Below are 15,465 nucleotides of genomic sequence, written 5' to 3' on the forward strand. Positions count from 1 at the left end.
AAAGGCCAGTCTGGCATAAGTACACGGTATATGGCACAAATGCTCTTTGACCCTAAAGCATGCGTAGTGAGGATTTAACACCAAATTTCTGCATATGGTCAGTCAGACCTGAGACTTAACCGTGGACTTGAGCACGCCTCGGACAGCTGCGCAGGAGTTTCAGCGTGTCTCACTTACACGTGATTCTGACATTGAACTTGAGTCCATTCTTCTTGCGTGGTATCACCTCGACTGAGGAGTAGCATTAAGTCACAATAAATATATGTGGAAATATTTCTATTTCCTTTTTTCCATCTTGGCTGTCTGATCCTGAAAAGATCACGTTGTGTAAGCAGCCTGTTTAAATCAATGCAGGGGTAAAAGATGTAAAGGAGCTGAAGCTGTAGAAAACCTTGATCTGTGCGCTTTTCTCATACAATGAATGCTACACTTCTCGTCAGGTTGGATAGCTAATCAAAACATGACTAATCAATTCAGTTTGTCAAAATCCACAATGCAACTGCACCATGACATCATCATCATCATCAAAACAGAAAACAGCACTTATACACCCTGTACAGGTGACAGCAGACAAAGTTGACTGGCCTAATGCAAAGCAGTCCTACTAGAGTTTTTGCGATCGCAGACGTTAACGCAAAATCAAGCAAACACCGCAATATTCAGAGGAGCTTGCGATTTTTCAAAATCGCCGCAGATTTTTCCGTATATTTGGGCGAGACGCGTCAGGTGACGTCGTCAAAACGCGCATTCGGTCACAGCCCCTCTTCGATTCACGTGTGTCGAATATGAGCGCAGCTAAAAGGTCTCATTTACCAACAAACATCACTGCGGAAGACTGCGCAAAACTATTTCGTGAAGCAAAATAATAAGCAAAATAAATAAATAAATACATTTTTTAAAAAGCCACAGCAAAATCAAGCCTTTTTGGTTGCAACAACCACAAAAAAAAAAAAAAAACCACTCTGTGGAATCCTGGAGATGTAGGCAGTAGTACAGAAGAAGAAACGAAAAGAATTTAAGCACCAACGATGATGAAGACGCTCATCTCGTGTGATGATACTGGAGAGTCCTGATGTGAACGACGCAGAGGATCAGCGTGGTTACACGTTCTCCATTATAAACGTTTAATAACAGTATTACTAATGTTTTTTCCATGCATAGATTAGGTTACCAATGTGCAGCTAGGTGGAGTGTTTGCTTCCCCTTATTGTTCCCGTAGAACCGGTTAAGATGATTTGAACTACAAGTCAAGATAATCAAGAAATAAACTGTGAATAGTTACTATGTCGGAACCTCATCATAATCTATGGTCTAATCGTAATTTTTTGAATCCTATAGAAAAATTTGCTTTTTTTCACAAAATAAATATCAGCGACAAGAAAACCCACTTTGCACAAAGGAAAACTCGTGAATCTGAAACACTTCGATTGAAGGAAAAATCATGAGCCGCCTCCTAAACAGGAAAAAATAATTATCGCTGATATTTAGCTTAATTCTGAATTTCTTATCCATGATTCATGTAAAATCACATGTTCAGAGTTGGAAAGTCAAGTTCAAAAGTTATGTCAACATTTTCAAGGTATTCGGCGTCGTGCTACTCGGGTGCTTAAGTACATTTTCCGGAGATCCATCTCACCGCTCTCAGCACTCATCACAATACTACTGAGGATCGCTGTTCGCTGGAGCACTGACTCCAGCACAACACGTCTTCTAGGCAATTCTGTGATGTTTGTGTTTGACCAATCAATGACTTACACTATTTCTTGCTCCGCCTATGTCCCGGCTCGACAAATGTAGTCCTGGGCAAGGAGAGTACTCAGATGTAGTACTGGTATTTAGTTATAGCACAGTTCACCTGGCAGTGGAAATAATAACAAACCATGGGTTTATTTCCTGACCGTGCCAGCATGCATGGAAAAATGTAACATACCTCCCGATGACAAAATTACAGAGTGAGAAAACATGATAGGGCTGCAGTTTCTAGGTGTGTGTGTGTGTGTGTGGAAGCTAGGCAGACAGGTGAAGCTGGTTAGGGACACAGGCGCGGATGCTCCAGAAAGGCTCTGCCACAAACACACGCACAGAAACAGACAGACATACACGAGACACACGCACCCAGACAGTGTCATCTTCTCTTGTGTACCTGAGAGAAGAGCTGCATATGCCCGAGCCCCTGGCCCTTTAGTCTCAAAATTAATAATGCTTAAAATTCTGCTATTTAAATCGCTGTGTATAACCTACAACTACTGCTGGAAACGTGCACAGCTTACCTACATAAACAAAAAGGTGAAAGAAAAAAAAAAACTTGTGTCCTGCAAAAATATGTATTTGGACTTTATGTTTCCAATTTACAAAATCTAAACGAACTAAACTTCCTGTCATGGTGTGGCGCTCTCACTCGTTATGTCCGGCGATAAAGTGTGAGTTCCATCATCAGCTCGACCGGGTGGTGCTCTAGATATATCAACATCTAAAGAAAGCTCATGCCAAGTTAAAGTCGCCATTTGGGATATTTTATGTTCATATACATATATAGATATATTTTCGCTTTACATCTTTTCACAGTATTCCAAGAAGTAACCTTATTACAGTCTATCCTGATTATTTATTAGAATTAGGCGTGTTCTTAAGGCTCAATATTGCAGAATACGGAAAAACTAACTAGACAACAGCATTGTTTCTATTAAAGGCATTTTCATACGTATACAGCAGCAATGGGCTCTTTTTTATTTTATTCAAGTTTTATGCTTGTTACAGGGGACCCTAACAACTACCTCTGCCTCAAAGGCCATTTTGAAATAGGTAAATATATTACCGACAATTTAATACTAATCGGAAACTCAGCTGTATTTCTATAGTTCAATTCTTAATTTCTTTGTGAATTTCACCTGGGGGTGACCAGTGACATTTTCTTCTGAGCCGTGCGAGTTGGGCATGCCTATTCTGTATAGCCTATGTGTTGACTATATAATTATGCTGTATACACCTGCCATATACACACTTTACTCCAGTCACAGGAGCTCACAGTAACAATGGGTGCCATAGTGTGTGTGTGTGTGTGTGTGTGTGTGTGTGTGTGTGTGTGTGATGAGGGTGAACATCCCTTGATGGGGGGCACATAGGAGCCATCCGTCCAAGAATGGCTAGATCATAATGCCACTGGCTATCGAGGAGACAACACCCAGAGAGGCAAAAAGAACACCAAGGGTCTACAAATGTCCTTTAAAAACCTCAACTAGATGACAACCATCATCCTTCTTCTAAACAACGAAGTAATTTGAATAGAACTGTAGGGTCTACTTTTTCAATCATATGTTTGTCCAACCTCTCAGGTCAGAGCAATAACTTGGGGGGGGGGTCCGACTTTGACGAGGTCCTGAACACGTTTGCCTTCCTGCGACACTGTCGTCAGGACCCACTGATCTGAGCAACAGTTTTGTCTTTAAAGAGTCCTGTTGCCAGCTTGTGCGAGTTTCATCATTCTGAAATCTCCTCACTCTCTATCTGGGGCTTCTTCTGACAGCAGGCCCAAACGGACCCCCAGAGCACAGGGCAGCTTTCTCAGAGTAAGAGCAAACTGCACTAACCATACATGATTTGGTAGGTAAACTCGTCTGATGAAGAGTAGTACTATATTCTGGCCTAGATGTTCTGGCAACATGCCAATCAGCTCTTAATTAGCATTAAGATGGCTAAAGTGAGCACATTCACCAGGGTTGAGGGTTTGATTCCTGCCGCTTCCCAGTGTGTGTGGAGTTTGCATGTTCTCCCTGTGCTGCGAGGGTTTCCTCCGGGTACTCCGGTTTCCTCCCCCAGTCCAAACACATGCATGGTAGGCTGATTGGCATGTCCAAAGTATCTGTAGTGTGAGAATGTGTATGTGATTGTGCCCTGCGATGGATTGGCACCCTGTCCAGGGTGTACCCCGCCTTGTGCCCCATGCTCCCTGGGATAGGCTCCAGGTTCCCCGCAACCCTGTAGGATAAGCAGTATAGAAGATGGATGGATGGCTAACGTGACAGGGCGTGACACACAGAATACAATATCGCCATCAGTCTGTCTGCATTTGGCAGAGTTCATCTGGACACATAAGTGAATACATATATTGTGCAACTTTGTCTGTATTGGGATGGCAAATAAAGCTTGTTAGCCTGATGAAACAGGCTTAGAGCGCGTGAAGCCGCTTTCCACACGTTGGGTTTAAAATGAGCATTTATGAAAGCGGTTATCGTCTTTTGAGCACTTTCTCACCTCGTATTTAACCACGTAAACACAAAAACTGAGCGAAATACACACCTCTATATAGCTTCTACTGGTGAATAAATAACATGGAGTGATTACGTCAGGGCGTCCAGCAGGCAGTGTTTGAACAAAGCGAACAACAACAAGAAAAAGCTGTAAGAGTTGCTCTTTAAAATATTACATATTTATTGTCTTGTAGTTTATAGCTTCTGAGCAAGTTGGGTTTTTTAATGACAATGAGACAATGTCTGAAGTACCTTGGGCAGAGTTTAAATTTCACTTCCAATTTTCACAGATCCTAATTCTATACCGGTATTACCCTGATTCATTTCCTCCATATTTGTTTTACTGACCAGAGAGACAACAGTCCCACCCACTTGGTTTCTCCGAGCTCACAAAGCTGAAGCTTGAGATCTCGCAGACTCGGTAATTCACTTAAAGTCAGCGTGAAGATGGTTAAACCACAGACGCTGGCACCTCAGTGTATCATACCTGTAGACAAACTGCAGTCTGATGGAAAAGATTAACAAGTATTACCAATTATATATCCATGACATTAAACTATGAATTAAACTGCTTAATGTACTGTATACTTCCATCAATCCATCCATTTTCTGTAACGCTTATCCTACACAGGGTCTTGGGGGAGGTCTGGAGCCTATCCCAGGGAACTCGGGGCACGGGGCGGGGGGACACCCTGGATGGGGAGCCAACACATCACAGGGGACAAGCACACACACATTCACACACTGAGGACAATTTGGAAATGCCATTCAAGCGTATGTCTTTGGACTGGGAGAGGAAACTCGAGTACCCAGTGGAAACCCCCTGAAGCACAGGGAACTCTAGGATTCAAACCCCCAACCCTGGAAGTGCGAGACAACAGCGCTAACCGCTAAACCTACATGCCCCCTCAGACTTCTCAATTAATTACATTTCTTCCTATCAACAGCCTGTTTATGCCTATTACTAACAAACAATTACAGCGATAAGCTAAAGGCTCTGGGTTACTGATCAGAAGGTCAGGAGTTCAAGCCTCAGCTCTGCCAAGCTACCATTGTTGGGCCCTTGAGCAAGGCCCTTAACCCTCAACTGCTCAGATGAATAAATGACATAAATGTAAGTCGTTATGGATAAGGGCATCATAAATGTAAATGCCATAAATGTAAATGTAAAACTGACACATAGAATATCTGGAATAAATAAAAACAGTCCTCCAGACTTGTATTTCATCCACATTACTGTAACATAAAACGTGAGATGTTCAAACGCAACATGAGAGCTAGCACTTCAGTCAACGACTGCGCCGTCTTCGCAGACTAATCCAAAGACCAAAGAGTGCACTTAACATCCTGACGACACACAAAAGGGCTCTTGAGAAGCAACTCTGTACTCGAGTTTAAACTAGCTCACATTACGGCAGTTTAGCAGATCGACAAGGTCACGTCAGAAGAGTGAAAAACGTCGGCGGCAACACCAAAAACGTGCATTTACACTCGTAAATCCAGAAGAAGGGCAAAGGCGAAGGCATGGAAAGAGGAGATGCTAACAGAGTCTGCCTGGCACAAAGGACTCGAGCTTCAAAAGGTCATCTCTCCCTCGAACATGTTGTACAGTTTAGTGTACATAGTAGGTGTTTAGATTGTAGACCTTGGCATAATGTGTGTGTGTGTGTGTGTGTGTTTGTGTGTGTGTAAAACGGGGGGTAGGCAGGCATGTGCATGACCTCACACAGCTGATACAAAAGCAGCCTGGTATGGGTGGAACTACCATTACATCATCCAGATAGTACACTCACACTGACTCACACGGACACAAAATTAGCGCCGTCTTCCTTTTTCTCCACATGTTTCGACCGCTTGTGTGTGAATCGATGGCTCGTTCCCCGGCCACAGGATCAGAAGGCTTCTAACGGATTTGGACTGAGCTTCGACACATGGTTTACGGTACCTTGTGTCAGAGTTGAGGAGTTTGCGAAAGCTGGGATGTGCTGCGACACAGTTGCTAAGGTGATGATACAACATACAGCACGTCTCGCTCTCACCCAGACCTGCTGTGTGGACTGCCATGGAAGCATAGACTGACCGTTTTACAACGGCTTTCTGTGAAAATTTGAGTTAGGGTGTTCATGTGTGTCGGCACAGATACCAGCAAACCTGACACACTCACAAACAGCTGCAAACACACACACACACACAAAACAATCTACCATTTCCTTACCAAAAAAGAGGCTCTGGTTTTTGATTGCAGTGTTGCCATGGAGATCTGTCTCTCACTGCAGCAGTCCTTTCGACGCAATCTCTTTTCTTTAAGTTGCTAAAGAACCGGCCGTTCATGCACTCACTCTCCTTTCACCATAATCACGCCCCCGCAGTCACACAGGTAGAGAATACACAAATTTAGTGGTCTCACATTCTCGTGCACTCTCGCTCTCTCTCTCTCACACACTTCCACAGTCACGAAGACGTGGTATTAAAAATAAAAAATAAAAAAACACCTCCTACTCACTAACGCAAGTTTCCAACACACTTAGATGTGACTATTGAATACACACAGTCGTGTGTCAGCTCTTGGGGAAGAATGATCAAATCATTTGATTTCACTATTTGTTCAATCAAAAATTATTTGTATGTGCTGACCACCTCAAAGCAAAGCCAAGCGAGCGGGAATAGCGTGAGAAATAAAGGGACGGATGGATGAATATACAGATGAACAAACATAGTAAGGAACATATAGCAAGGTGTGCATGTAGTGGGTTCGAGTATAAATACCACAATCTTTCCAACTGAGTCTAGTGACAACTCAGCGACACAAATAGACAGCAGCTGGACCTTCTTTCTGTTCTCGGCACCTTCCCACCCTCTCTCTCTCACGCTCGCTCGCTCTTTCCTCACACGCCTTCTGCCTCTTTTTATCTCATCCTCTTTCAGCAAACTGTCAACAGCTCCCAAACAAATCTGATACTGATGACAGACAATACTGTAGGACAAAATAAAACTGTGTGTGTGTGCTTATACAATGTTTAGTTTCATATGAGTGAAAGACAATGAGGTCACTGATGTTGGCTTACTACTACCATCGAGCTACAAGTTAACTGGCGAAATAACACTGCTATATTGGTTTTAGTGGTTAGCATGTTTGCCTCGCACCTCCGGGGTTGGGGGTTCGATTCCCTGCGTGCGCGGAGTTTGCGTGTTCTTGTCGTGCATCGGGGGTTTCCCTACGGGTACTCTGGTTTCCTCAACCAGTCCAAAAACATGTGTCGTAGGCTGAGTGACATCACTAAATTGTCCGCAGTGTGTGAACGTGTGCTCTGCAATGGATTGGCACCCCATCCAGAGTGTCCCCTGGGATAGGCTCCAGGCCCCCTGCGACCCTGTGTAGGATAAGTGGTACAGAATATGAATGGATGGAAGTTACGCATAGGCACATCACTCATACATTTATTTGTCTTCAGTAACCACTCCCTCCTGGTCTGGGTAGCGGCGGATATCCCGAGAGCACTGGGCAGGAATACAGCCAAAAGGACACCAGTCTCAGGGCACCACAGACACACATTTACACACTCATTCACACCAGGGGCAATTTAGTTAACCAATCCACTACCTGCATGTTTCTGGGAGGAAACCAGAGAACTTGGAGGAAACCCATACGGTCATGCAAAACCCACAGACAGACTGTGAGAGCACAACACTACCCACTGTACTACAATACATCTGTGAATGATGAAATTCTATATGAAACAACCGAAGACAAATCCTTCCAAAAAAGCATCCGAATCTTTATTATAAAATTGTGTTGAGCCATTTTGGGCAGAGATCTAACCGGTTACAGTGGCCTTGGGAAGAGAACCATTGTGACCCTCATTTTAGAGACTGATGTGGTCAAATACACACCAGATGTTCACAAGTCTTTAACACTGGAGTCCAAGTCAAGTCTGGAGTCTTTCGTCATGAGTCCGAGTCTCAAGTCAGACATCGTTCTGGAATCCTCTTGTTTTCGCACATTCTTTGCATATAGCCAATCTTCCTCAAGTTCCTGCTTCTGAGGAAACTACGTCGATAAAACCAAAACATGAGCACATGTGCCACGGCAGGTGCCACCACGTTTCATTTGAGTCTCATCACATTTTGGAATTAACGTGGAAAGACGTCATCAATTTCTATGATCAGGGTCCAATCTACCGTGACACACGGGGAAATATGTGAAGCAGATATAATAAAACCATACAAATAAAAGACAAATTCTTTCTTTATGATATCATTAGTTGAGACTGAAGTTGGTCTTAAAATATTCTCGAGTCCATTCATTTTTGTCAAATCAAATCTGAAGTCTATTAAAATGTGACGTGAAGCCACGAATGTCCCAATATGGCGCTGACATCTTGGAGCCCGAGCCTGTGCGGTAGCGAACCCGGCGACAGAAACTGCACGGTAGCGAACCCGGCGACGGAGACTGCGTGGTAGCGAACCCGGCGCCCGAGACTGCGCGGTAGCGAACCCACCGACCGAGACTGCGCGGTAGTGAACCCGGAGCCTGAGTCTGCGCAGTATTGAACCCGGCAACCGAGACTGCACAGTAGTGAACCCGGAGCCTGAGTCTGCGCAGTATTGAACCCGGCGACCGAGACCGCGCAGTAGTGAACCCGGAGTCTGCGCGGTAGCGAACCCGGAGCCCGAGACTGCGCAGTAGTGAACCCGGAGCCCAAGTCGACAAAAACCACCTTTGGTGTAATTTGATTGTTTAGTTTGGCTCACGTCTTATTAGATTAGATGTGGAGGGCGGGGTTTATGACCTATACTGGATCCAGCCACCTGGGGGCAATCGAAATGTTTTGGCTTCACTTTTCAGGACTTGTTCAGCACACTCGTGTGCAAAATACAGTACAGTGCAGTCTACTAATAGGACACACTGAAACATAAGATTCATAAGCATAGTTAGATACATGCTACATGGCCAAAAGTATGTGGACACCCGACCATCACACCCATATGTGCTAGCCGAACATCCCATTCTTTCATTCCCCCCCCCATTTGTTGTTCTAACAGCCTCCACTCATCTAAGAAGGCTTTCCACTGGATTTTGAAATGGTACTGTGAGTATTTGTGCTCATTCAGCTACAAGAGCATTAGTTAGGTTGGGTGAGGAGGCCGGCCTGCTGCATGGTCGGCGTTTCAGTTCATCCCAAGCGCTCAGTGGGGTTGAGATCTGTGCAAGCCACACCATCTCTTCCACTCCAGCGTTGGCAAGACGTCTTCATGGACCTCGCGTGCTGCACAGGGACTTTGCCATGCTGGAACAGGTTTGAGCCCTTTAGTTTCAGTGAAGGGAAACTGTAATGCTACAGCATGCAAAGACATCCTATAAAATCCAACTGTATGCTTCCAAATGTATGGGGACGGCCCACATATCGGTATGATGGTCAGGTGTCCATACACTTTTCGCTATACACTGTATGTACGATGCTGGGAGTTGACAGATCACCATTACTACCAGTTAAAAGCTTGCCGTCCCTAGGTTTGGGTTTGGTCAAGGGCACAACCGTAACAGGCTGTGTACAGTCATGATCATTTCCATTGACTCAACATCTCAAAATAACCAAATTACATGTCCTTAATTAGACTGGTGTTTAATCTACATGTGGAAAGTAATGTCAAAGAGGCAGTTCAGACCTGCTGAACGCCTCAAGTGACAACACGTGAACACAGTGGAATGCATTTAAACCAAAGACTATGCAAAAAAACAAAAAAACAAAACAAAACCCTGCACGTCTTAGGTAAGCACCACAAAACCAAACTTAAAATCGCATGCAAGGATGCATACTGACGGTGTAAATAATTTTTCAACACTGACTAGCTAAAAACTCTTAACATTCTCTGAATGAACCAAGATATTTAGGCATCTTAGCCTATCTACGATCTTATTTAACAGAACAAAAGAAACATGTATGAGAGACATGTAAGACAGGTGTAATAGTGTAATCTGTTGTACAGCAATACAGAAACGTACATTATAGATTAAAGTGAAATGAAGCAAAAGGCTCGATTTATAAACACCTTTATAGATTTGATTGCACAACAATTTGTGTTCTAGCCAAATATTCAGGAAAAAAAAGAGGTAGTGCAGAACTGCTCTCTCAACAACCTGCAATACAGGCTTTGACACAGCCCGCTGTTACGTACACACACGCACATACAAATCCTTCCCTGACATCACATGCTGGGAGTGAGAAAGTCTCGGCACGCCCTCCAGTCGATTTCACACCCAGCTTAACTGGAAAGGCTGGTTCCTTTACGCACTCAAACGGAGGTTTCTCCGTAAAAGGTCCAACGCTAATGACTCGTTTGAAACGAACCCTTATTTCACTGAGCTGAGATTTTTTAAAATTACTTTTTAAAAGTTACACACAAAAAATACCACTCAAAACCTTCTGAAACTAACAAACCAGTGACAATCTGACGGTTTCATAATGAACACTTCTACCGCAAAAGTGACAACAGGTGAGAGGAATCCCAGCGGGTGAAAGTTCAACCAAGCCTTAAACTAAGTAAATTCATCAGCAGTTCCTGATACTAAACAGATAAGAAAAGATATCCGATCTGTTTGCCGGCCTAAAAACAAAAGCGTGCGTGTATACTAAACCGGACACTACCTCCGCAGAATACACACATATTTATGTATTGCGTGTCTTTCTGTTCATCGAGTACTGTACCAACCTTAACCACACTACTGTGCTTCATTTCGACCTTGGTTCAGCGGGGTGTGTGCGCATGTGGTTGAGTAAAGTATGCAAATTAGCATGTACTTCTGAGCTGGTGGACTGGCTGCCAGGAGCTGGCTGAAGTGAACGTACACTCCTCAAGTAACTCTACGATACGCCGTACAGGCTGAGGCCCTGATAGCTTAGCCCGGAAATACCGAAAGGTGAAAACGGCTCAAGCTCCAGAGGTTTCGCAGCGATACAGATTTCAATCAGTCCTGCTCACACGAACACATTAAGGATCCACGAATGCGTTTGCAGATTTTATTCGCAAAATGGAATAATGTTATTGCAGCTAGTTGATTTTTTTGTAATTCTTTGTCCGAATAGTGATTCGTGTTGCTCCACATCTAACTGAACAAATTCGGCCTGCGAAGGCCTTGCTGATTAACCGATAAACTGAATCGGGTGTGTTAAATGTGGTACTTTGCTAAACTCTCCAGTTTCTTTCTCTCTCTCTCTCTCTCTCTCTCTCACTCACACACACACACACACACACACACACACACACACACACACACGTTCTCATATAGCACAAGGGAATAAAGAGATTTACAGCGAATAACCTCTGCTCTGAACTGTAAGTGTTCACCTCATCAGCATTTGTCTTAATTGACATAATAAAAATCATGAGTCACAGAGAAACCTCAGCCAAGGACAGCACGGGTCACTGCGGTTATTTCCGTTTTATTTATTTTTACCATAATTCAGCACCCATACAACATAGATGTGGGTCATATAGCGTGGTTTTTTTCCCCACATAGACACAAGTACATAAGCATAAAAGATTTAGCTTTGCTAGGACCCAGAGAATAAAAAGATAAACAATTTCCAATTGTTATTTTGTCCAATTATCAAACACATATCGTTGCACCATGCACCACCGATAACCCGGACAAACTCCTGCGCTGTGTTAAACCAGTTAAATGTGTGGATGCTCTCTGACTACCAGCGATTCGTTAATGAAATTACAACGTGGGTTTTTACGTGGTGCCGCACCAGAATAACAACATATCTTTGAGCATGTTTAATCAGCGTGATGCTGTGGTATTTGCACTGGCTGCACAACGCTTCCCTGCATGTCAGCTAAGGTTCAATAAAGTTCATGACACAAAATCAAATATTTTATACATGATCAATCTCGTGATTCTCTTTATTTGCAAAGACACGCAACACAGTGTGATTTAAAAATAAATAAATATATTTTTTAAAAAAGGCACAGTTTAAGAAGCATGATAAACGCCATCGGCGTACTTTAGGCTACGTGCTTCAATATAGCCGTCCTTATAACGCAGGAATTCTTGAATTAGGAGGTGTGTATTCATTTTCTCTAACAGCACGAATCTGACAGTATTTCTAGCTGGAAAATAAAGGATAGGGTTATATTACGGCTGGGCGATATATCGATATCGTGATAAATGATTACACAATACACTGAGAAATCGTTGGTATGGTGTATGTACAGTATCTCACAAAAGTGAGTACACCTCTCACATTTTTGTAAATATTTCATTATATCCTTTCATGTGACAACACTGAAGAAATGACACTTTGCTACAATGTAAAGTAGTGAGTGTACAGCTTGTGTAACAGTGAAAATTTGCTGTCCCCTCAAAATAACTCAACACACAGCCATTAATGTCTAAACCTCTGGCAACAAAAGTGAGTACACCCCTAAGTAAAAATGTCCATATTGAGCCCAGTGTCAATATTTTGTGTGGCCACCATTATTTTCCAGCACTGCCTTAACCCTCTTGGGCATGGAGTTCACCAGAGCTTCACAGGTTGCCACTGGAGTCCTCTTCCACTCCTCCATGATGACATCACGGAGCTGGTGGATGTTAGAGACCTTGTGCTGCTCCACCTTCCGTTTGAGGATGCCCCTCACATGCTCAATAGGGTTTAGGTCTGGAGACATGCTTGGCCAGTCCATCACCTTCACACTCAGCTTCTTTAGCAAGGCAGTGGTCATCTTGGAGGTGTGTTTGGGGTCGTTATCATGCTGGAATACTGCATACTGATCATGCTCTGCTTCAGTATGTCACAGTACATGTTGGCATTCATGGTTCCCTCAAATGAACTGCAGCTCCCCAGTGCCGGCAGCACTCATGCAGACCCAGACCATGACACTCCCACCACCATGCTTGACTGTAGGCAAGACACACTTGTCTTTGTACTCCTCACCTAGTTTCAGCCAAACACGCTTGACACCATCTGAACCAAATAAGTTTATCTTGCTCTCATCTGACCACAGGACATGGTTCCAGTAATCCATGTCCTTAGTCTGCTTGTCTTCAGCAAACTGTTTGTGGGCTTTCTTGTGCATCATCTTTAGAAGAGGCTTCCTTCTGGGACGACATCCATGCAGAACAATTTGATGCAGTGTGCGGCGTATGGTCTGAGCACTGACAGGCTGAAACCCCACCCCTTCAACCTCTGCAGCAATGCTGGCAGCACTCATACGTCTATTTCCCAAAGACAACCTCTGGATATGACGCTGAGCACGTGCACTCAACTTCTTTGGTCGACCATGGCGAGGCCTGTTCTGAGTGGAACCTGTCCTGTTAAACCGCTGTATGGTCTTGCCCACCGTGCTGCAGCTCAGTGTCAGGGTCTTGGCAATCTACTTATAACCTAGGCCATCTTTATGTAGAGCAATAATTCTTTTTTCAGATCCTCAGAGAGTTCTTTTCCATGAGTTTCCATGTTGAACTTCCAGTGACTAGTATGAGGGAGTGTGAGAGCGATGACACCAAATTTAACACACCTGCTCCCCATTCACACCTGAGTCCTTGTAACACTAACAAGTCACATGACACCGGGGAGGGAAAATGGCTAAATGGGCCCAATTTGGACATTTTCACTTACGAGTGTACTCACTTTTGTTGCCAGCGGTTTAGACATTAATGGCTGTGTGTTGAGTTATTTTGAGGGGACAGCAAATTTACGCTGTTACACAAGCTGTACACTCACTACTTTACATTGTAGCAAAGTGTCATTTCTTCAGTGTTGTCACATGAAAAGATATAATCAAATATTTACAAAAATGTGAGGGGTGTACTCACTTTTGTGAGATACTGTATGCGTAAATGTATTTTTTATAAAAACGTTTTTAATCATTACAAATTAAATGATACCGAATGGAAGCTGTTGATTTGATGTAATTTGTCTTTGTAGGCACTAAAGGAAAGTATCATCGAAGTCAGTTGAACTTTTTTTTTGTTCTGCTCCAGGGGTGCTGTATCATGGCTAACCCTGCACTCTGACCCCAACCTCCTGGCATGCTGGGGTATGCGAAGAATGTAATTTCATTGTGCATATGTATGTGTGAATAAAGACTCTACCATATACATGTATATAAATATATATTTATTAAAAAAAATCACGATACGCATCATGTATCGTAAAAATGTCCTCAAGTATCACGGTATGATATTTGTGTTATATTAAATGGTAAATGGCGCATTTATTTAGCGCTTTTATCCAAAGCTCTTTACGCTGTCTCATTCACCCATTCACACACACACCAATGGTAGCAGAGCTGCCATGCAAGGCGCTAACTTGCCCAAGGACACTTCGGTATGTGGAGTCACGTGGGCCGGGAATCGAACCGCCAACCCTATGATTAGAGGACAACCCGCTCTACCACCTGAGCCCCAGCCGCCCGTGTCCTAATACAATATCTTTTCACATGGACTTGTATGGCAGACACGCCACATAATCAAGGCCTAATATAATAAACAGATTAAAAGAAACTGTGTTGTTTAAAATAAAATAAAATAAAAATAAAAAGAGAGACAGAGAGAGACCTAATCTTTGATGCGGTGAAGTTTTCAGTTGGGAGATGTTTAAGTTAAGATTTTTGAAAAAGGCATCATATAAAAGAGCCAGTAAGTTTCCCACTATGGGAGAGACTTCAGGACAGAGCAGTCTGTTAACAGAAACTAACTGGTCTCATGGACAAGCTTCTATAAAGTCAGCTAAAAGGCATAATGTATCATTCATTGATAAACCAAAATTTGCTTTTATAAAAGGACTATATTGGCTGATCTTGAATACAGCGGCAGAATGGGTGTAGGTATCAATCACAGCTACATACGAACACATATACATGATATGAGGAACTAAAAATAGCAGACCATGCTGCTATACAAAAAAAACCCCAAAACAACAAACACTTCGGGGTGGTAACGGGGGTAAAAGGGAGTTCTGTTTTCTGATACAACACAGGTCTGTTCTCCACCTCTCAGGACCATGAGAATTGAGTGAATGGGAATATTAGTTTACTCTGTCATACTCACTAGCCAATCAGATTACGTCATTAATGTCAGATCACCTAGGCCACCCAGAAGGCTTCGATTTATGCAGTTATACATTTTACATCAGTTGACATGTATGTGTTTGCAATTTTATGGTGGTTGGAGGGGCCAGCCCATCGCAGTGCTCAATCGCACACCCATTCA

The 15,465-nt window shown here is 43.3% G+C and overlaps 1 protein-coding gene across 9 annotated transcripts in view; it reads right to left on the reverse strand.

Annotated features, from left to right (window-relative positions):
* mark2b (MAP/microtubule affinity-regulating kinase 2b) overlaps positions 1 to 15,465 on the reverse strand; it is a 48,400-nt gene that overhangs the window by 24,826 nt on the left and 8,109 nt on the right. The window lies entirely within an intron of this gene.

This window comes from Ictalurus furcatus, chromosome 7 (assembly GCF_023375685.1).
Source record: "Ictalurus furcatus strain D&B chromosome 7, Billie_1.0, whole genome shotgun sequence".
Taxonomy (NCBI): Eukaryota; Metazoa; Chordata; class Actinopteri; order Siluriformes; family Ictaluridae; genus Ictalurus; species Ictalurus furcatus.